Source organism: Scyliorhinus torazame, chromosome 4 (genome assembly GCF_047496885.1).
Source record: "Scyliorhinus torazame isolate Kashiwa2021f chromosome 4, sScyTor2.1, whole genome shotgun sequence".
Classification (NCBI taxonomy): domain Eukaryota; kingdom Metazoa; phylum Chordata; class Chondrichthyes; order Carcharhiniformes; family Scyliorhinidae; genus Scyliorhinus; species Scyliorhinus torazame.
In genome coordinates, this window is record NC_092710.1 from 53,630,341 (window position 1) to 53,651,956 (window position 21,616).

Consider the following 21,616-nt stretch of genomic DNA (forward strand, 5'->3'; position numbering starts at 1 on the left):
TCAGATTGCTGTCCTGCAAACTGATGGTAAATATTTCAATTCAGAATTTAGTCAAAAAAGTAGTAATGTTTTGCATCAGGAAGAAAATAATGAATACATAGATATAAAAAGGACTTGGGCCCTTCCGCTGCTTTTGTCATTCAACTTGACAAGGAATAATCTACCTTGGCTCCATCAACATGTGTTCATTCCTTAACCTGGGTGATAGCCTATCTCTATCTTTTTTATATAATCTTTATTGTCACAAGTAGGCTTACATTAACACTGCAATGAAGTTACTGTGAAACGCCCCTAGTCGCCACATTCCGGCGCCTGTTTGGGTGCACTGAGGAATTCAATGTCCAATTCACCTAATCTAGAATGTACCAATCTCTATTTTAAATAGCCAATTGACCCCTAGTCTCAACAGCTTTTGTGGTTGACAATTCCCATATTTGCAATACTCTGGTGTGAAGATGTGTTTTCTGAAATCGCCACTGAATGAATGGATGACCTTTATCTTTACAATTATGTTATATACCAAAGGGACCCTGTGTAAAGAGCATAGGTTTTGGACAAATGACATAAGCGAAAGATGAGACGAGGAGTTTTTAAAATATATTTTATACAGCAAGTTGTTATGATCGAGGATTAACAGGCTGAAAGACTGTTGGAAGCAAATTCAATCTCAACTTTCAAGAGAATTGGGTAAACACCTGAAGGACAAACACGTGGGGAGAGGTGGGGAGACGGTAAAATTGAATAGGCACTCAAAAGAGCCAGTACCGTCTCAATTGGCCGAATGACCTCATTATGTGCAGCTTAATTCTATGACTTGATGAATAAAAATGTTGGTTTAAGGTAAAACATGGAACCAGACACACACTAAAAAGCAACTTTCCGACCAGTTTTATTCCACTAAAGTCAATGATGAATATAATCGGTGAGGTGGGAAACCAATGGTTGATTATAATCTACCATTACCCCAGGGCTAAAATTATTCCAGGCAGCACGGTAGCACAGTAGTTAGCACAGTTGCTTCACAACTCCAGGATCCCAGGTTCGATTCCCAGCTTGGGTCACTGTCTGTACAGAGTCTGCACGTTCTCCCCGTGTGGTGTAGGTTTGCTCCGGGTGCTCCGGTTTCCTCCCACAGTCCAAAGATGTGCAGGTTAGGTGTATTGTCCATGCTAAATTGCCCTTAATTGTCCAAAAAGGTTGGGTGGAGTTACTGTGTTGCGGGGATGGGGTGGCGGTGTGGGCTTAAGTGGGGTGCTCTTTCCAAGGGTTGGTGCAGACTCGATGGGCCGAATGGCCTCTTTCTGCACTGTAAATTCTATGATTACATAAATTCCTGTCATTCTGATCTAGTTTCACAAGCTGTGCATTCAAGTACAAAGCATCATGGGTTATACATTTCTCTTCAACAGCAGTGCAAAATGAGCTCAATTTCCACACTTCTGAACTGTAACACAAATTTTGAGGTACCGTGTGTGGTACATATATGTCTGTTGGAAGTCTTGTTCAAAAATATTTATTGCCATCCCTCTACCCAGTTTGAATAATGATTGTGAGGCATGAGCGGCAGCATCACTGAGTCAAGGCAGAGTCAGCCTACAGGTCAATATACAGCATTCACATACAGGGTAAAAAGTTCCCAGATTAACTTTGATGTCAGGCATATATTGTTCGGCATATATTGCTGGGATTAAATTAGGTCTGCTGCAACACAATATTGGTGATGTTAATTGTGTCGCCCGTTTGGTACTCCACCTGACAGCCAGTTCCACTCCCAAAGTGACTGAGCATCTTGTAGATTTATGAAGGCGATTCATGATCTATTGGAAGTTTGCTTAGAGTTTGCTGTGTGCGAGTGGAATTATATCCAAGATTTAATAGACTGCTGAGAACTATTGTAATATGTGACATGCAAACCATGTTCCTAAACTGTGGGCTCAAATCAGTGTCTTTTTAATGAATTTGCATGAAATCCCGCTAGTCTGTCAATTATCTGTAATTTCTTGTTTATAAAGGGAAAACTTTGCATTTGTACCAACTTCCACAGATGAAATTAGTGAACAGCATTGCTACGGTGCTGAGTCTGTGACTCCTTGCTCTATGTGAGGAATTGGCCTTACAGTGGGCGAGAGCCGTGAACTCTGTCAGTATTGACCGCATGTGTAGAGCTTGGCACAAAGCCAGATGAGAACCGTTAACTTAATGAAATATGACTGGAGATTGAATAAAGCTCCTTTCTGCAATGTCCATATGGGAATCAATGCACAAGTTGGTGGGGTCAGCTAACTCCGAATACGTTAGGAACTGAAGATCGATACTTCCTGAAATGCTGAAATGTGTGTTGTGTTTGTTGGAGGGGGTGTGGTCATACACCAGTTGAGTTAATGTAACTCAGGTTCACCAATGGGCCATCACATATTTTGCATCCCACTGAAGATCGAACAGATTGGAACTATAGCCCAATCTGAAGAAGGAGACATTATCTATATTGGAAAGTATAAAATCCCAAGGGGATTTGACTGGGTGGCTACCAAGAAGATAATTGGCTCGGCATTTACTCAATTCAACAAGGGTCACAATATTTCATTCTTGACTCAGTAATTGCATCGTCAGATGTCCTTCGATTCCAAGATTGACCTCTATTCAGGTTAATGTTTTTCTGCCATGGTCCTCTATGTGACTGACTTGGCTCTCCTCGATCCGCAGATACTTGAAGAACATATTAGTTTATTTTTGATGTATTTCTCTGCTGCTGTTCTGCCTCAGCAGGAAGACATTGAGACCTAAAGCTTCAGGCAGATTGATGGACAATTTGTATTATTCTGAACAATTGGCATCAAGCTCCTGCCATTTATTGATCTCAATGCTGCCGAGCTTCAAAGAGAGAACTTCAGAGTTACTTTGAAGCATATCCTTCACCTCACCTGGGACATTGATTATTTGAGATTTCAGATAAGGACCTGGACAGTTTCCAACCATGTGCACAAGTTGCTTCATCCATTGAAGTTGATTTTATCGGATGGAGGTTGTCTGAATTCGTGTCCAGTTTACCGTTTGACCATCTGGTTTGACCATCTGATATCCTGGAGGTTTTGAATTTTAGTCTCAAGAACATCGACATCCGAGCTTTCAGCTGACTTGGCCTAAAATTCCCTTATCTATCACTGCCTCTTCCCTTTAAGATGACCATTTAAAACTTTGTCTTTGACCAAGCTTTTGTCGTAATAACGCTTTCCATGGGGCAGAGCCAACATTTTAACACCATTTTCCATTGATAACGTTCACGGGAAGAACCTTGGGATAGTTTAAAGGCACTATACACGCAAGTTGTTCTTGTGAAGAATAATTCCAGTTATGAGATAAATCTAATTCATGGTTGAATGTGAGCTACAGTAAAGTCCATATCCAGCACATTAAATAAACAATTTCTGCTGCTTCCATGTTGTTTTTTGCTGGTTTGATTTTGCCATTTTTTTATTCCTTCATGTTACATTGGGACGGTTGGACACATCCTTTGTTTATTTACTATAAACATTCTAACAAGAGACAGCACGGTGGCACCGTGGTTAGCACTGCAGCCTCACAGCGCCAGGGACCTGCGTTCAATTCCGGCCTTGGGGAACTGTCTGTGTGGAGTTTGCAAATTTCTTCCTGTGTCTGCGTGGGTTTCCTCCGGGCTCTCCGGTTTCATCCCACAGTCCAAAGATGTGCAGCTTAGATGGATAATCCATTCTAAATTACCCCCAAGTCCCCAAAGGTTAGGTAGAGTTACTGGATAGGGCAGGGGAGTGGGCCTAGATAGGGTGCTCTTTCAAAGTGTCCGTGCAGCCTCGATGGGCCAAATGGCCTCCTGCAGTGTGGGAATTTGATAGTTTGGAATTTGTATAATTAAACCTACTCTTATTCCCTCCTCACTTACAAATGTCCAGCTTTTGCACATCCTGCTCCCTGCTTCACTCCACTGGTTTAAAACCTGTTATATTTCTATCTTTCTTCAATTCAGATGCAACCCCATGGGTCTGAATTCTTCATTCTGTTTGTCTCCCCAGATTTTGCTGACCTTCTGAGAATTTCCAGCATTTCTTTCCCTTCCAGTATTCACGTTGTTTTACTTTTCAATCTGACAGGGTGGTACAATCAAATTCCACAGGAGCTTAAAGAGAATTTATTTACAGGGCGGTGGAGGAAGTTGGACTGTGGAATAAAACTGACAGCTCTTTCCACGAGACAGCACAGATTTCAAAGAGTCAATCGTTCTCCAGATCATTTAAATGTTGATAACCTTCACGGGAAGAACCTTGGGGCAGTTTAAAGGCACTATACACGCAAGTTGTTCTTGTGAAGAATAATTCCAGTTATGATATAAATCTAATTCATGGTTGAATGTGAGCTACAGTAAATTCCATATCCAGCACATTAAATAACCAATTTCTGTTTGAAACTGAACAAACTATAAAAATGAGTTTTCACCGAATGCAGCAAACATAGCTTGAAACTGTTTTTGAATAACTGGCAAATGTTTTGCAACAAAACATGTTGTGCGTTAACTCGATTGGATCATATTTATCTGTAAAATGACAACAGCAGTGTATCAGGATCCTACCCGCTGTGTACGGGGTTTCACACTGTATCATGATCCTAATAGGTTTAATAAATAAGTTGCCTTTAACTGATGGTTGCAGCTACAGTATTCAGACAGCTGGTCAAGTTTCTGCTTAATGGTAACTCCCCATAATAATAATGGTCAATGACTCAGAAATGTTGTTGTTCTTGAATGTTAAGGGAAAGTATTTTGACTCTTTCTTCTTAAAGATGGTCTTCTATTTGTGTCCAGTAAGAAGTTTTACAACACCAGGTTAAAGTCCAACAGGTTTGTTTCGATGTCACTAGTTTTCGGAGCGCTGCTCCTTCCTCAGGTGAATGACATTCTATTTGTGTGGCATGAATGTTAGTTGTCATTTATCAGTTCAAGTCAACCTCCCCTTGAACTGATGAGAAAAGAGGACGTGGCAGGGAGACACTTTTTGCTCATTAGCAGGTTCATCAAAGGTAACGTTGCAGGGGATTTTCCAGAGTGTTTGTGTTACTGTCCCCAAGGAAGGCACTGAAATGTTTGGTCTTCCCACTGATGCTGGGGCGTGCAATTCGAAACGTTATTGATGGAGTTTCCCTTGTATTCTTATGAGCCACCGGAATGAAACATCAAATGATGACCATCAAACCACTGTGTAAAAATCTATCTGGTTAGTTCATGTCCTTTAGGGAAGGAAATCTGTCATCCTGCAGGTGACTCCAGATCCACAGCAATGTGGTTGACTGAAATGGCCAAGCGAACCAGTCAGTTCAAGGGTCACTCAGGGATGGACAATAAATCCTGCACCAGCCAGAGAGTCATCAAGACTGAATTTTAAAAAGTGACAGAAAGACTTCGTTTTTTAAAAATGCAACAGTCTCCCTTGAAATAAAATCAATATTCAGTGTCCTTCCGAACCGCTTACTGTACCTGTGTGTTAACTGGGTGTGAATCATGCCTCGGGACACCAGATCCCTCTGCACTGCAGCACGCGGCAGCCTCTCGGCGCACGTCACTCCGATTCTGCTTCGCGCGCCTCGGCCGTTGAACCGCTCGGGCGCGCGGCGGACGGCGCCAGAGAGAAGTCGCAGCCCTGCACTGCGCGTGTGCACAATTTCACCAGCACCTCAGGTCGAAGAGGAGCGCCTGCTCCCAGTGCGCACGCGCCGGGCTGAATTCTGAGCGCGCGCGGATTCAGTTTGGAATGTTCTGGTGCGTCCTCGACGGTGAGAAATAATTTAAATGTTGACCATTATAATCGTGACAGAGAAACAGTTTGTAACCCGGGGGAGATGGAGCCGGTCAAGACAGTGAGGGAAACACTGCAGCAATATATAACAGTTTGTAACCCGGGGGAGATGGAGCCGGTCAAGACAGTGAGGGAAACACTGCAGCAATATATAACAGATTGTAACCCGGGGGAGATGGAGCCTGTGGGATCGGACAGTGAGCAGACGCGCATTTAGACGCAGATTTTACTGCATTGAATTGATTTCATGAAAGCTGATCGTTTTAAACAAGTTCTGCTCCATTTGAGTATCTGAACATCGCACAAGGTTTATCTGAAGTACAAGAGGAAATGGAGATTTCAAAACATTTTCCAGGAACAGGCCTGAGAATCAAAAAGGTTTGGATGTTTGTGTTTTACTTAAGTTCTCAGAATCTGTCAATCAGAAAGTCAAAGAACACTGCAAAAGGAATGAATGTTGTTTGAATTTGCCCAAATCTGTCAATTATTCTGCCTGGATTCAAGTTACAATTCATATAATTTCTCACACTTTTTGTAAATGTGCAGATGTTATGTTATTTCACCTTCTCCAGCTGCTGACCCGAACAACTGTGAAGTCTTCAATCTGACAGCATTCGGGTGAACTGGAAACCCGTGCACACCTGGTACAAACACAATCCTGTTTAAATCTCGAATCAACCACTTGTTGAGCAGTTGGGCGCTTGACCCACACACAAATAAACTGGTTGGAACAGGAAGGCTTTATATAAACATTGCATTGGCTAATGAGAAGGACTGCACTGTATCTGTCGCTCGCACACAGAAAAACAACATTCTGAACAAGTGTTATCTTGTCCTGCCAGGTGGGTGGAGGAGAACCACTGGAATTCCTGACTGAGGTGGAGACTGAAATGGTGCCAAAGAGCACGCAACACTGAGTGTTTATTAATTTAGCAATAAGATTATTTTATCTTGTGGAAGGGATTTGTGTTTGAATTCCAGAATCCTGGACACATCGGTTCAGCTTCTGGATAGGTGATAAATCAACAATTTCAGTATCTTTGTCATTAAAATCTTGAAATATAACACCTATTATTCAGAGCTTTTAACCAACTGAATAAAAACCATTGTTCCTTTTGAGCTTTGCCGTTTAACTTGACTAAACAGAGGACGGTGCATTTGGTGTGCTTTTACTAAACTATATTTTTCAAAGTTTCCTCTCCCTAACCCATTATCTGATCTTCATAGCCCTGGAATTCTGTGAACTTCACAAAAGATACCATTCAGCCTTAATTGAAAAAGATCCGTGATGTCCAGTTAAAGGGGATGTTTAAAACTTCCTGCACTGAAGTCACCACTGCTACCTCACGGCGCCAAGGACCCAGGTTTGGTCCTGGCCCTGGGTCCCTTTCCGTGTAGAGTTTGCACATTCTCCCTGTGTCTGTGTGGGTCTCACCCCCACAACCCAAAGATGTGCAAGATAGGTGGATTGGCTGTGCTAAAATGCCCCTTAATTGGAAAAAAATAATTGCGTATTCTAAATTTCTAAAAAAAATAAAGAAAGATAATTTTAAATATAACATTTAAAAAAACTCTCCTGTACTGAAGTGATTGCTCAGAAACCCTGGTTAGCTTTAGAATTAACAAATGTTTCAGTTCATTATTCAGGCCATGTCAAGGTGGACATTCAACCCCTTGAGCCCATTTATCCATTTAATTCAATTATGCTTGGTATCTATCTTAACTCCATCTATCATAGCCCCAAAATAGAAAGGAAAATGATTGGCATCCTATAATGGTTCAGAGCAAATGCAGTGTTGTCAAAAATGGGTTTGAAGTTAATTTACATAAATAAAGGGAATGTTGTGAAGCTGTTGGTGAGCTGCATACAAAGGTTGCCACACGCTGGGACTGTTAGATACTGCAAATAATAGAGAGCTAACTGAAGGGGAGAATTAGGAACATAACATTTCTGGCCACAAGATATTCATAAAAGTGAGTCGAAGAGAAAACAAGACCTAGGAGCGGCACTATTGATTGAGTAACTATTTACAGCTGCATAGAGGGCTGATGTTGAGATCTAAAAGGTTAGAATTAAGGAACAATATGGAGCTGCTACACTAGACAGTGGGTACAATAGGTCATCAAATTGTGGGGAGGAGCAAAGTCAGTAATTATAAGCAGACGCATGAACAGCAGAGTAGTGATCATGGTGGACTTCAATTATCTGAATATAAACTTAATAGCAACAGTGTAAAGCCAAAGAGTGAGAGGAATTCCTGCGATGTGAGCCAGAAAACTTTATTGGTCAGTGTATTTCTGTTCCAATGGTGAAGGAAGCTGTACTGTAACAGGTTCTGGAGGATGAAATACCGGATGTTTCAGTAAGAGAACATTTGGGAAGAGTGATCAGAATATCATTAGGTTTGAATAGTTGTACTCCGTTTTGAATCCACCAACACCTTTAAATTGAAACTCAGTCAGAATTAAATCCTTTCTGGATATCATTCCTCCTAGTTTGAGTAATCTCTAGATTAACAATTCCCCAACACCAAGCTATCTTTGTTCCTCCAACTCTGGCATGATGTTTATTTCAGTCTCCTTACCGTTATTGCTCTGCTCTGCAGTTCCCCAACCAACTCACCCACACGCCCTCTACCCTTCACAACCTCCAAAGTTCTTTGACCTACTTTTGAATCACCCTTCCTTCCTGATTCCTTTATTCAACACCAATCTTTACCTGATTCTGCTTCTCTGAAGCCCATTTCAATGTCTTCAGTGTCAAAGTGTGCCCTTAATTCAGAATGTCCAATTCACCAAACAAGCACGTCTTTCAGCTCCAGGGTCCCGGATTCAATTCCGGCCTCGGGTGACTGTGCGGAGTCTGCACGTTCTCCCCTTGTCTGCGTGGGTTTCCTCCGGGTGCTCCGGTTTCCTCCCACATTGGGATACTTTATTTTATATACAGAAGGGCTCACTTTATCCGCAATGGAGTACGGACCCAGTAATTTTGGTGACAGGAATGTGCTGGGGTTATATACAGAAAGCATCACTTGCTGTCCGATACTGTACTCAGTCGCAAGCACTGTCTTGTCGAAACATTCCCCACTAAGTGGAGATTGGTAAAGGTGTGTGTTTGATTCAGACATTCCCCACTCGGTGGAGATTGGTAAAGGTGTGTGTGTGATTCAGACATTCCCCACTAGGTGGAGATTGGTAAAGGTGTGTGTGTGATTCAGACATTCCCCACTAGGTGGAGATTGGTAAAGGTGTGTGTGTGATTCAGACATTCCCCACTAGGTGGAGATTGGTAAAGGTGTGTGTGTGATTCAGACATTCCCCACTAGGTGGAGATTGGTAAAGGTGTGTGTGTGATTCAGACATTCCCCACTAGGTGGAGATTGGTAAAGGTGTGTGTGTGATTCAGACATTCCCCACTAGGTGGAGATTGGTAAAGGTGTGTGTGTGATTCAGACATTCCCCACTAGGTGGAGATTGGTAAAGGTGTGTGTGTGATTCAGATATTCCCCACTAGGTGGAGATTGGTAACGGTGTGTGTGATTCAGACATTCCCCACTAGGTGGAGATTGGTAAAGGTGTGTGTGTGATTCAGACATTCCCCACTAGGTGGAGATTGGTAAAGGTGTGTGTGTGATTCAGACATTCCCCACCAGAGGGTCTCTCTCTCACTGCCTCTGCAGAGCTGCTTGTCAGAGGCAGAAAAATGCAGCATTTGATCTTCTGAATCTCTTGCCACCGAGTTGTTTATGATTCTGAAATGTGTAAAGGTTCCTGCCGGTAATGTCTGTGGACAGACGAAACATGTAACCCAGACACACTCTCGCCCCCACACACAACAAATAGGTCAGCTTGCAAATGTCAGCTCCATTTGTAAAAGCAATCAGAACTTTTGGAAGAAATTGATTCAAGTTAAAGTCAGCTTTAATGTAATAGTAATCAGCAAATGTGGGTAAGGTACGTGAGCATGTGTGTGTGTGAGTCTGTGTGTGAGAGCTTGTGTGTGAAGATTTATGTGAGTGTGTGTAAGTGTGTGTGTGAGAGCTTGTGTCCATCTGCTTATGTGAGGATAGGACTGCTTGTGTGTGTGAATATGTATGTGTCTGGCCAGCATGTCAGTGCACGTGAGCATATGTTTGTGTATGTGAGTGTTTGTGTGTGTGTGTGTGTGTGAATATGTATGTGTCTGGCCAGCATGTCAGGGCACGTGAGCATATGTTTGTGTGTGTGTGTGTGGCTGTGTGTGTGAATATGTTTGTGTGACTGTGTCGTTGAAGATCTGTGAGTGTGTGTGATATTCTAACCATAGCCAGCAGCAAATAGGGATGGATTATAAAATGCTGTCCCTGTCCCAAACAGAGGGGCCTGCAACCAGTGGAGAAATGAATAATAAAAAGCAGCCATGATGTGGAGATGCCGGTTTTGGAATGGCCTGGGCTCAGTGAGAAGTCTAACAACACCAGGTTAAAGTCCAACAGGTTTGTTTTGATTCACTAGCTTTCGGATCACTGCTCCTTCCTCAGGTGAATGAAGAGGTGTTGTAAGACTTCTTACAATAAAAAGCAGGTTAGAGTCCTGTCTCCTGCTGCTGTGTCTGTTGAGTATATTGAGGCTGTGTGTGACCAGCCCAGCTCCTGAGCAGAGGGCTGAAGACTCTGTTTCTACTGAGTTATGTTCGCAGCAGCATGTTTCAATGGAAATGAGTGAGGATGACTCTCCCACCGGGGGAGTCCAGCAGAGTGACTTTGCTACAGTGACAGGGGTCCACACATATCCGAGCTGTCAGCACACAGTCTGGGAGGCAGGGAAGTGAGGGATATAAAATTTTCAAATTAAACTCCAAAGACACCCGAAGCTGAGTGGAGCTGACACTCGTTCACTCGCTGCCAAAGTCTCCGGGAGGTGGCTGCAAGTTGCTGTGGATGGAGAGCTGTCAGTATGATGTGTGTCACACAACACACATGGGAGAATGTTGGGTAGTAAATGAAGATTGTTAACGTAACCAATGGGTCAGTGTATTGGAGTCCCTTGCAGTGCCACACACACTGTATTCACATGGGAGTCAACTTTTGGGGTAATGTGATCGTCATGGAATAAAGCCTCACAGATTTCAGGGCTAAATCGCTGGCTTTGAATGCAGACCAAGGCAGGCCAGCAGCACGGTTCAATTCCCGTACCTGCATCCCCAAACGGGCTTTTCACAGTAACGTCATTTGAAGCCGACTTGTGACAATAAGCGATTTTCATTTAAATTTTTCAAATGAGTCACCTGGATTGCGAGTGACACAGGACCTGTTGTGTAGCTGAGTGTGTGTGGGGTACAGTTTACAGAGAGCTGAGCCTGGAATGCCTGTGACACAGGAGTTGTTGTGTAGCTGAGTGTGTGTGTGGGGTACAGTTTACAGAGAGCTGGGCCTGGAATGCCTGTGACACAGGAGCTGAGTGTGTGTGAGGTACAGGTTACAGAGAGCTGAGCCTCCTGTATCTCTCTGAGGCTACTTGTCAAAGGCACATTTGCAGCATCAGATCTCTCCCCGTTGCTCAGCGAGTGCTAAGATTCTGAAATGTGTCACGTTTTCCAGCTCTAAACTGTAGCGACTGCCTAAATGTGAATGTCCAGGCAGACACGAAGAGACACACACAGGCACAGGGACACACACACACACAGGCACAGGGACACACACACACAGGCACAGGGACACACACACACAGGCACACACACAGGGACAGACACAGACTCACACACACACACACACAGGGACACAAACACACACACACACACAGGGACACACACAGACTCACACACACACAGACACAGGGACACAAACACACACACAGGGACACACACACAGGCACGTTAAACAAAGAGGTCAGTTTCTAAGCGTGAGCCCCCACTGTAAAAACAGCAAGAATGTTTGGAAGAAATGTGGAAACTTAACATAAAGCAGCAAATCAGGAGTGGCTCTACCTTCTGTAGTCGGAGATGATCAAGCTGCAATGGCCAGTTGTAGATGGTGTTCATTGGGATCTGCGTTGTGGCCGAGGTGTGGATTGGGGCAAGAGAGAGAGAGAGACACAGCCCTGGGATAATCCTTCGAGCAGGGGTCGACAAGCCACCCCCCCAATCTCTGAGGTTTCTCTTGGTCTGGCCCAGACCTGGAGGAGGTGTGTTCAGGTGAGGATAACCGTGAGCTGGTTGGGTATCATTAGTGGGGAGGTGGGGATTCTTTTTGTGACTCATTGGGGGTATTTAAAGAGTAGGAATCCATCTTCTCTCTCTTTACCATGTGGACCTCGTAAGTATAAGTGTCTGAGCTCTGTGTGTGAATGTGTGTGTGTGAGCATGGAGTCGCAGCTCTGATATTTTGCACCCCACAGTACAATTCTGACCTGGGATCTCTCTCCCCAACACCGAGGCTGAGCTGAGGGTGAATCAAGCCCTGGAGATATGTGGAACGGTGAGTATGAAACTCCAATTTCTGTCTCTTTGATTCCTGCCTCATTCTGCTACTGACTGTCTCTTTTCAATCCACTCTCTCTCTCTCTCTCTTTCTTACTGCATTCCACCCAATCTCTCTCTCCCTGTCTTTTCCCTATCTCAATCTCTGTCTTTCATTCCATAACGATGTATGATCTAGCTTTTCTCCACGTTGACTTTCTCACTGTCTCCATCTCTCTCTCTGTCTTTCTCTCTCTCTCTTTCTGTCTTTCTCTGTCCTTCTTTCTCTCTCTGACTCTCTGTCCTTCTTTCTCTCGCTATCTTTCTCTCTGTCCTTCTCTTTCTCTCTGACTTTCTTTCTCTCTGACCTTTCTCTCTGTCCTTCTTTGTCTCTGTCTTTCTCTGTCTCTCTCTCTCTCTCTCTGTCCTTCTTTCTCTCTGTCTTCTCTCTGTCCTTTCTCTCTCTGTCCTTCTTTCTCTCTGTCTTTCTCTCTGTCCTTCTTTCTCTCTGTCCTTCTTTCTCTCTCTCTTTCTGTCCTTCTCTGTCTCCCTCTCTCTGTCTCCCTCTCTGTGTCTCCCTCTCTGTGTCTCCCTCTCTGTGTCTCCCTCTCTGTGTCTCCCTCTCTGTGTCTCCCTCTCTGTGTCTCCCTCTCTGTGTCTCCCTCTCTGTGTCTCCCTCTCTGTGTCTCCCTCTCTGTGTCTCCCTCTCTGTGTCTCCCTCTCTGTGTCTCCCTCTCTGTGTCTCCCTCTCTGTGTCTCCCTCTCTGTGTCTCCCTCTCTGTGTCTCCCTCTCTGTGTCTCCCTCTCTGTGTCTCCCTCTCTGTGTCTCCCTCTCTGTGTCTCCCTCTCTGTGTCTCCCTCTCTCTGTCTTTCCCTCTCTCTGTCTTTCCCTCTCTCTGTCTTTCCCTCTCTCTGTCTTTCCCTCTCTCTGTCTTTCCCTCTCTCTGTCTTTCCCTCTCTCTGTCTTTCCCTCTCTCTGTCTTTCCCTCTCTCTGTCTTTCCCTCTCTCTGTCTTTCCCTCTCTCTGTCTTTCCCCCTCTCTGTCTTTCCCCCTCTCTGTCTTTCCCTCTCTCTGTCTTTCCCTCTCTCTGTCTTTCCCTCTCTCTGTCTTTCCCTCTCTCTGTCTTTCCCTCTCTCTGTCTTTCCCTCTCTCTGTCTTTCCCTCTCTCTGTCTTTCCCTCTCTCTGTCTTTCCCTCTCTCTGTCTTTCCCTCTCTCTGTCTTTCCCTCTCTCTGTCTTTCCCTCTCTCTGTCTTTCCCTCTCTCTGTCTTTCCCTCTCTCTGTCTTTCCCTCTCTCTGTCTTTCCCTCTCTCTGTCTTTCCCTCTCTCTGTCTTTCCCTCTCTCTGTCTTTCCCTCTCTCTGTCTTTCCCTCTCTCTGTCTTTCCCTCTCTCTGTCTTTCCCTCTCTCTGTCTTTCCCTCTCTCTGTCTTTCCCTCTCTCTGTCTTTCCCTCTCTCTGTCTTTCCCTCTCTCTGTCTTTCCCTCTCTCTGTCTTTCCCTCTCTCTGTCTTTCCCTCTCTCTGTCTTTCCCTCTCTCTGTCTTTCCCTCTCTCTGTCTTTCCCTCTCTCTGTCTTTCCCTCTCTCTGTCTTTCCCTCTCTCTGTCTTTCCCTCTCTCTGTCTTTCCCTCTCTCTGTCTTTCCCTCTCTCTGTCTTTCCCTCTCTCTGTCTTTCCCTCTCTCTGTCTTTCCCTCTCTCTGTCTTTCCCTCTCTCTGTCTTTCCCTCTCTCTGTCTTTCCCTCTCTCTGTCTTTCCCTCTCTCTGTCTTTCCCTCTCTCTGTCTTTCCCTCTCTCTGTCTTTCCCTCTCTCTGTCTTTCCCTCTCTCTGTCTTTCCCTCTCTCTGTCTTTCCCTCTCTCTGTCTTTCCCTCTCTCTGTCTTTCCCTCTCTCTGTCTTTCCCTCTCTCTGTCTTTCCCTCTCTCTGTCTTTCCCTCTCTCTGTCTTTCCCTCTCTCTGTCTTTCCCTCTCTCTGTCTTTCCCTCTCTCTGTCTTTCCCTCTCTCTGTCTTTCCCTCTCTCTGTCTTTCCCTCTCTCTGTCTTTCCCTCTCTCTGTCTTTCCCTCTCTCTGTCTTTCCCTCTCTCTGTCTTTCCCTCTCTCTGTCTTTCCCTCTCTCTGTCTTTCCCTCTCTCTGTCTTTCCCTCTCTCTGTCTTTCCCTCTCTCTGTCTTTCCCTCTCTCTGTCTTTCCCTCTCTCTGTCTTTCCCTCTCTCTGTCTTTCCCTCTCTCTGTCTTTCCCTCTCTCTGTCTTTCCCTCTCTCTGTCTTTCCCTCTCTCTGTCTTTCCCTCTCTCTGTCTTTCCCTCTCTCTGTCTTTCCCTCTCTCTGTCTTTCCCTCTCTCTGTCTTTCCCTCTCTCTGTCTTTCCCTCTCTCTGTCTTTCCCTCTCTCTGTCTTTCCCTCTCTCTGTCTTTCCCTCTCTCTGTCTTTCCCTCTCTCTGTCTTTCCCTCTCTCTGTCTTTCCCTCTCTCTGTCTTTCCCTCTCTCTGTCTTTCCCTCTCTCTGTCTTTCCCTCTCTCTGTCTTTCCCTCTCTCTGTCTTTCCCTCTCTCTGTCTTTCCCTCTCTCTGTCTTTCCCTCTCTCTGTCTTTCCCTCTCTCTGTCTTTCCCTCTCTCTGTCTTTCCCTCTCTCTGTCTTTCCCTCTCTCTGTCTTTCCCTCTCTCTGTCTTTCTCTCTCTCTGTCCTTCCTTCTCTGTCCTTTCTCCCTTTCTGTGTCTTTTCCCACTTTCTCTCCGTCTTTCTGTCCTTCTTTCTCTCTGTCCTTTCTCTCTCTTTCTGTCTTTCTCTGTGTCATTCTCTCTGTGTCTGTCCCCCCCCCCCCCCCCGTGTCTGTCCCCCCCCCCCGTGTCTGTCCCCCCCCCCCCGTGTCTGTCCCCCCCCCCCCCGTGTCTGTCCCCCCCCCCCCGTGTCTGTCCCCCCCCCCCGTGTCTGTCCCCCCCCCCCGTGTCTGTCCCCCCCCCCCCGTGTCTGTCCCCCCCCCCCCGTGTCTGTCCCCCCCCCCCCGTGTCTGTCCCCCCCCCCCGTGTCTGTCCCCCCCCCCCGTGTCTGTCCCCCCCCCCCCCCGTGTCTGTCCCCCCCCCCCCCCGTGTCTGTCCCCCCCCCCCCCCCGTGTCTGTCCCCCCCCCCCCCCCGTGTCTGTCCCCCCCCCCCCCCGTGTCTGTCCCCCCCCCCCCCCGTGTCTGTCCCCCCCCCCCCCCCGTGTCTGTCCCCCCCCCCCCCCCGTGTCTGTCCCCCCCCCCCCCCGTGTCTGTCCCCCCCCCCCCCCGTGTCTGTCCCCCCCCCCCCCCCGTGTCTGTCCCCCCCCCCCCCCCGTGTCTGTCCCCCCCCCCCCCCCGTGTCTGTCCCCCCCCCCCCCCCGTGTCTGTCCCCCCCCCCCCCCGTGTCTGTCCCCCCCCCCCACTGTGTCCCCCCCCCCCACTGTGTCCCCCCCCCCCACTGTGTCCCCCCCCCCACTGTGTCCCCCCCCCCACTGTGTCCCCCCCCCCACTGTGTCCCCCCCCCCACTGTGTCCCCCCCCCCACTGTGTCCCCCCCCCCACTGTGTCCCCCCCCCCACTGTGTCCCCCCCCCCACTGTGTCCCCCCCCCACTGTGTCCCCCCCCCACTGTGTCCCCCCCCCACTGTGTCCCCCCCCCACTGTGTCCCCCCCCCACTGTGTCCCCCCCCCACTGTGTCCCCCCCCCACTGTGTCCCCCCCCCACTGTGTCCCCCCCCCCACTGTGTCCCCCCCCCCACTGTGTCCCCCCCCCCACTGTGTCCCCCCCCCCACTGTGTCCCCCCCCCCACTGTGTCCCCCCCCCCACTGTGTCCCCCCCCCCACTGTGTCCCCCCCCCCACTGTGTCCCCCCCCCCACTGTGTCCCCCCCCCCACTGTGTCCCCCCCCCCACTGTGTCCCCCCCCCCACTGTGTCCCCCCCCCCACTGTGTCCCCCCCCCCACTGTGTCCCCCCCCCCACTGTGTCCCCCCCCCCACTGTGTCCCCCCCCCCACTGTGTCCCCCCCCCCACTGTGTCCCCCCCCCCACTGTGTCCCCCCCCCACTGTGTCCCCCCCCCACTGTGTCCCCCCCCCCACTGTGTCCCCCCCCCCACTGTGTCCCCCCCCCCACTGTGTCCCCCCCCCCACTGTGTCCCCCCCCCCACTGTGTCCCCCCCCCCACTGTGTCCCCCCCCCCACTGTGTCCCCCCCCCCACTGTGTCCCCCCCCCCACTGTGTCCCCCCCCCCCACTGTGTCCCCCCCCCCACTGTGTCCCCCCCCCCACTGTGTCCCCCCCCCCCACTGTGTCCCCCCCCCCACTGTGTCCCCCCCCCCACTGTGTCCCCCCCCCCACTGTGTCCCCCCCCCCCACTGTGTCCCCCCCCCCCACTGTGTCCCCCCCCCCCACTGTGTCCCCCCCCCCCACTGTGTCCCCCCCCCCCCACTGTGTCCCCCCCCCCCACTGTGTCCCCCCCCCCCACTGTTTCCCCCCCCCCCACTGTTTTCCCCCCCCCCACTGTTTTCCCCCCCCCCAACTGTTTTCCCCCCCCCCAACTGTTTTCCCCCCCCCCAACTGTTTTCCCCCCCCCCAACTGTTTTCCCCCCCCCCAACTGTTTTCCCCCCCCCCAACTGTTTCCTCCCCCCCCAACTGTTTCCCCCCCCCAACTGTTTCCCCTCCCCCCCCAACTGTTTCCCCTCCCCCCCCAACTGTTTCCCCTCCCCCCCAACTGTTTCCCCTCCCCCCCAACTGTTTCCCCTCCCCCCCCAACTGTTTCCCCTCCCCCCCCAACTGTTTTCCCCCCCTCAACTGTTTTCCCCCCCCCAACTGTTTTCCCCCCCTCTATTTGCCCCCCCCCCGCCAACTATTCCCACCCCCCCTCAAATTTTTTTACAACCCAAAAACGTTTTCCTGCAATTATTTCCCCCCCTCCAAATATTTTCCCCCCCAAATATAATCCCCCTGGGAAAAAAAACAATCCTCAGGTCAGGTTGGTTGTTTACACATTTTATTGCCAATGTGGATACAGAGCTGGGTGGGGGGGGGGGGGGGGTTGGAGGGGTGGGGGGGGGGTTGGGTTGGGGGGGGGGGCGGTTGGGTTGGGGGGGGGGGGTTGGGCCCCCCAAAACCCTGACCAACACGGGGAGAGTTCAAATGAAATGAAGGTGCAAATCCACTATTTAATTTATTAAAACACATCAGACCCCTCCTGCGTTCCCTCCTGCTCCCACACTCACCTCCTTAATCCCCTCCTGAGGCTGCGTTCCCTCCTGCTCCCAACCTCCACCTCCTTAATCCCCTCCTGAGGCTGCGTTCCCTCCTGCTCCCACTCTCCACCTCCTTAATCCTCTCCTGAGGCTGCGTTCCCTCCTGCTCCCACTCTCCACCTCCTTAATCCCCTCCTGAGGCTGCGTTCCCTCCTGCTCCCACTCTCCACCTCCTTAATCCCCTCCTGAGGCTGCGTTCCCTCCTGCTCCCACTCTCCACCTCCTTAATCCTCTCCTGAGGCTGCGTTCCCTCCTGCTCCCACTCTCCACCTCCTGAATCCTCTCCTGAGGCTGCGTTCCCTCCTGCTCCCACACTCCACCTCCTTAATCCTCTCCTGAGGCTACGTTCCCTCCTGCTCCCAAACTCCACCTCCTTAATCACCTCCTGAGGCTGCGTTCCCTCCTGCTCCCAACCTCCACCTCCTTAATCCCCTCCTGAGGCTGCGTTCCCTCCTGCTCCCACACTCCACCTCCTTAATCCTCTCCTGAGGCTGCGTTCCCTCCTGCTCCCACTCTCCACTTCCTTAATCCCCTCCTGAGGCTGCGTTCCCTCCTGCTCCCACTCTCCACCTCCTTAATCCCCACCTGAGGCTGCGTTCCCTCCTGCTCCCAACCTCCACCTCCTTAATCCCCTCCTGAGGCTGCGTTCCCTCCTGCTCCCACACTCCACCTCCTTAATCACCTCCTGAGGCTGCGTTCCCTCCCGCTCCCACACTCCACCTCCTTAATCCCCTCCTGAGGCTGCGTTCTCTCCTGCTCCCACTCTCCACCTCCTTAATCCCCTCCTGCGGCTGCGTTCCCTCCTGCTCCCACACTCCACCTCCTTAATCCCCTCCTGAGGATGCGTTCCCTCCCGCTCCCACACTCCTCCTCCTTAATCCCCTCCTGAGGATGCGTTCCCTCCTGCTCCCAACCTCCACCTCCTTAATCCCCTCCTGAGGCTGCGTTCCCTCCTGCTCCCACACTCCACCTCCTTAATCACCTCCTGAGGCTGCGTTCCCTCCTGCTCCCACACTCCACCTCCTTAATCCCCTCCTGAGGCTGCGTTCTCTCCTGCTCCCACACTCCACCTCCTTAATCACCTCCTGCGGCTGCGTTCCCTCCTGCTCCCACACTCCACCTCCTTAATCCCCTCCTGAGGATGCGTTCCCTCCCGCTCCCACACTCCACCTCCTTAATCCCCTCCTGAGGATGCGTTCCCTCCAGCTCCCACACTCCACCTCCTTAATCCCCTCCTGAGGATGCGTTCCCTCCTGCTCCCACACTCCACCTCCTTAATCACCTCCTGAGGCTGCGTTCCCTCCTGCTCCCACACTCCACCTCCTTAATCACCTGAGGCTGCGTTCCCTCCAGCTCCCACACTCCACCTCCTTAATCCCCACCTGAGGCTGCGTTCCCTCCAGCTCCCACACTCCACCTCCTTAATCCCCTCCTGAGGCTGCGTTCCCTCCAGCTCCCACACGACATCTTGTTCACTGGAATAACTCACCCAACCCTTGGTGTGCAAATGTCACCGGTCTCCCACTCCCCCCAGAGACACTGACTCCTGCCTCTTCTTCCCCCCCCCCCCACTCACCCCCAGAGACACTGAGACTCCAGCCCACACCTCCCAAAAAAACAAAATCGAGCCCAACGCTTGAGTGCCGATTAGAATAATGAAACCCCAATAATGCCGGACAAACACACATTGACATTTATTCTGTTTCTCTCAGGTTAGAACTCCTGTCTGAGGATTGCTCACCGAGGAAAGATTCTCTTTGCGTCGTCCAAGCTTCAAAATCAACTTTCCTCGGGGAGAGAAAGCTGGAAATTGATTAAAGCCAAGCGTTATTGAAATAATAAAGGCACAGCAACATTCTGGGACTGCCCTCAATCTGTTTAATAAAACCCATTTTATAAACACGGCCAGACGATGCTACAATTTAGTTGTTTTAAAAAACATTTTATTGAAGTACTTGCATAATTTTTATAACAATAACAAAAGCAATTATAACATAACCATCAACATGGTAGACTAGACATTTCCCACCCAACCCCTTCTGTACATCCCTTAACCATATTGCACCTCTCCTCCCCCTCTTCACAATGCTGCTTCTGCTGACATTAATTTTCCCCGAGAAACTCGACGAACGGCTGCCTCCTCCGAGAGAACCCCAGCATTGACCCCCTCAAGGCAAACTTTATTTTCTCCAGCTGGAGAAACCCAGCCATGTCACTGAGCCAAGTCTCCACACTCGGGGGAGCTCCGAGTCCCTCCACGTTAAAAGGATCCATCTACGGCCTACCAGGGAGGCAAAGGCCAGAACGTCGGCCTCCTTCACTCCCTGAACTCCCGGGTCTTCTGACACTCCAAAGATCGCTGCCTCTGCATTCGTCACCACCCACGTGTCTAGCACCCTGGACATTGCTTCAGCAAAACCCTCTGAGCTTCGGACATGCCCAAAACATGTGGACGTGGTTTGCTGGGCTTCCTGCACACCTCGCACATCTATCTACTACCCCAAAAAACTTGCTCATCCTCGCCGCTGCCATGTGTGCCCGGTGTACCACTTTAAACTGGATTAGGCTGAGCCTGGCACATGGTGAGGAGGAATTAACCCTGCTTAGGGTGTCTGCCCGCAGACCCGCCTCTAACTCTCCACCTAACTCCTCCTCCCACTTGCCCTTCAGTTCCTCCACCTCCAACTAATCCTGATAAATATCTGACACTTTCCCTTCCCCCACTCTCCCTGCTCACTCCAGGACTGGTGTTTAGTCTCTGTCTCTCCCCCGCCTCCCACATCTGCCCCTCTGTCTCTCCCCCCCACCCTCTCCCCCTCTGTCTCCCCCTCTGTCTTCCTTTGCCTCCAACAAATCCTGATAAATATCTGACACTTTCCCCTCCCCCACTCTCCCTGCTCACTCCAGGACTGGTGTTTAGTCTCTGTCTCTCCCCCGCCTCCCACATCTGCCCCTCTGTCTCCCCCCCCCCCCCCCCCCCCTCTCCCCCTCTGTCTTCCTTTGCCTCCAACAAATCCTGATAAATATCTGACACTTTCCCCTCCCCCACTCTCCCTGCTCACTTCAGGACTGGTGTTTAGTCTCTGTCTCTCCCCCGCCCCCCACCCTCTCCCCCTCTGTCTCCCCCCACCCTCTCCCCCTCTGTCTCCCCCCACCCTCTGTCTTCCTCTCCCCCACCCTCTCCCCCTCTGTCTCCCCCCACCCTCTCCCCCTCTGTCTCCCCCCACCCTCTCCCCCTCTGTCTCCCCCCACCCTCTCCCCCTCTGTCTCCCCCCACCCTCTCCCCCTCTGTCTCCCCCCACCCTCTCCCCCTCTGTCTCCCCCCACCCTCTCCCCCTCTGTCTCCCCCCACCCTCTCCCCCTCTGTCTCCCCCCTCTCTCCCCCACCCTCTCCCCCTCTGTCTCCCCCCCCACCCTCTCCCCCTCTGTCTCCCCCACCCTCTCCCCCCACCCTCTCCCCCTCTGTCTCCCCCCCCCACCCCCTCCCCCTCTGTCTCCCCCCATCCTCTCCCCCTCTGTCTCCCCCACCCTCTCCCCCCACCCTCTCCCCCTCTGTCTCCCCCCCCCACCCCCTCCCCCTCTGTCTCCCCCCATCCTCTCCCCCTCAGACTCCCCCCCCCCCCCCCCCACCCTCTTCCCCTCTGTCTCCCCCCCCACCCACTCCCCCTCAGGCTCCTCCCACCCACTCCCCCTCAGACTCCTCCCACCCTCTCCCCCTCAGACTCCCCCTACCCTCTTGCACACTCACTCTTTCCCTCACCCCCAACCTTGACCGAGACTATATTATGAAAATTAAAATCCCCCAGTGTGACCACCCTATTACTCCTGCAAGTTTCCCCAATCTCCCTGCACATTTCATCTTCTAATTCCTGTTGACTATTTGGGTACAATCCCACTGAGGTCACCATCCCATCCTTAGTTCCACCCACAAAACATTGCTGGATGATTCCTCGGTTATTTCATCTCTTGACTACTGCCGTGGCGTTGCCCTTAATCAAAAAGGCAACTCCCCTTTCCTGCACCTCTGTCCCTCCTGAAGCAGCTGTACCTATCGTGTCTATCCAGCTCCCTGCCGTTGCTGAGGACTGCGACCCTTTCAGCCCCACTGCTTTGCAATTACAACACT

The 21,616-nt window shown here is 50.2% G+C and overlaps 1 protein-coding gene and 1 long non-coding RNA gene across 2 annotated transcripts in view; both read left to right on the plus strand.

Moving 5' to 3' along the window:
• LOC140411350 (NACHT, LRR and PYD domains-containing protein 3-like) overlaps window positions 1–21,616 on the plus strand; it is an 888,640-nt gene that overhangs the window by 714,514 nt on the left and 152,510 nt on the right. The gene's annotated exons all lie outside the window — the stretch shown is intronic.
• LOC140410212 (uncharacterized) lies at window positions 5,690–6,938 on the plus strand. The gene is made up of 2 exons (XR_011940562.1): window positions 5,690–6,197; window positions 6,392–6,938. It is a non-coding gene; the product is annotated as an uncharacterized lncRNA (long non-coding RNA).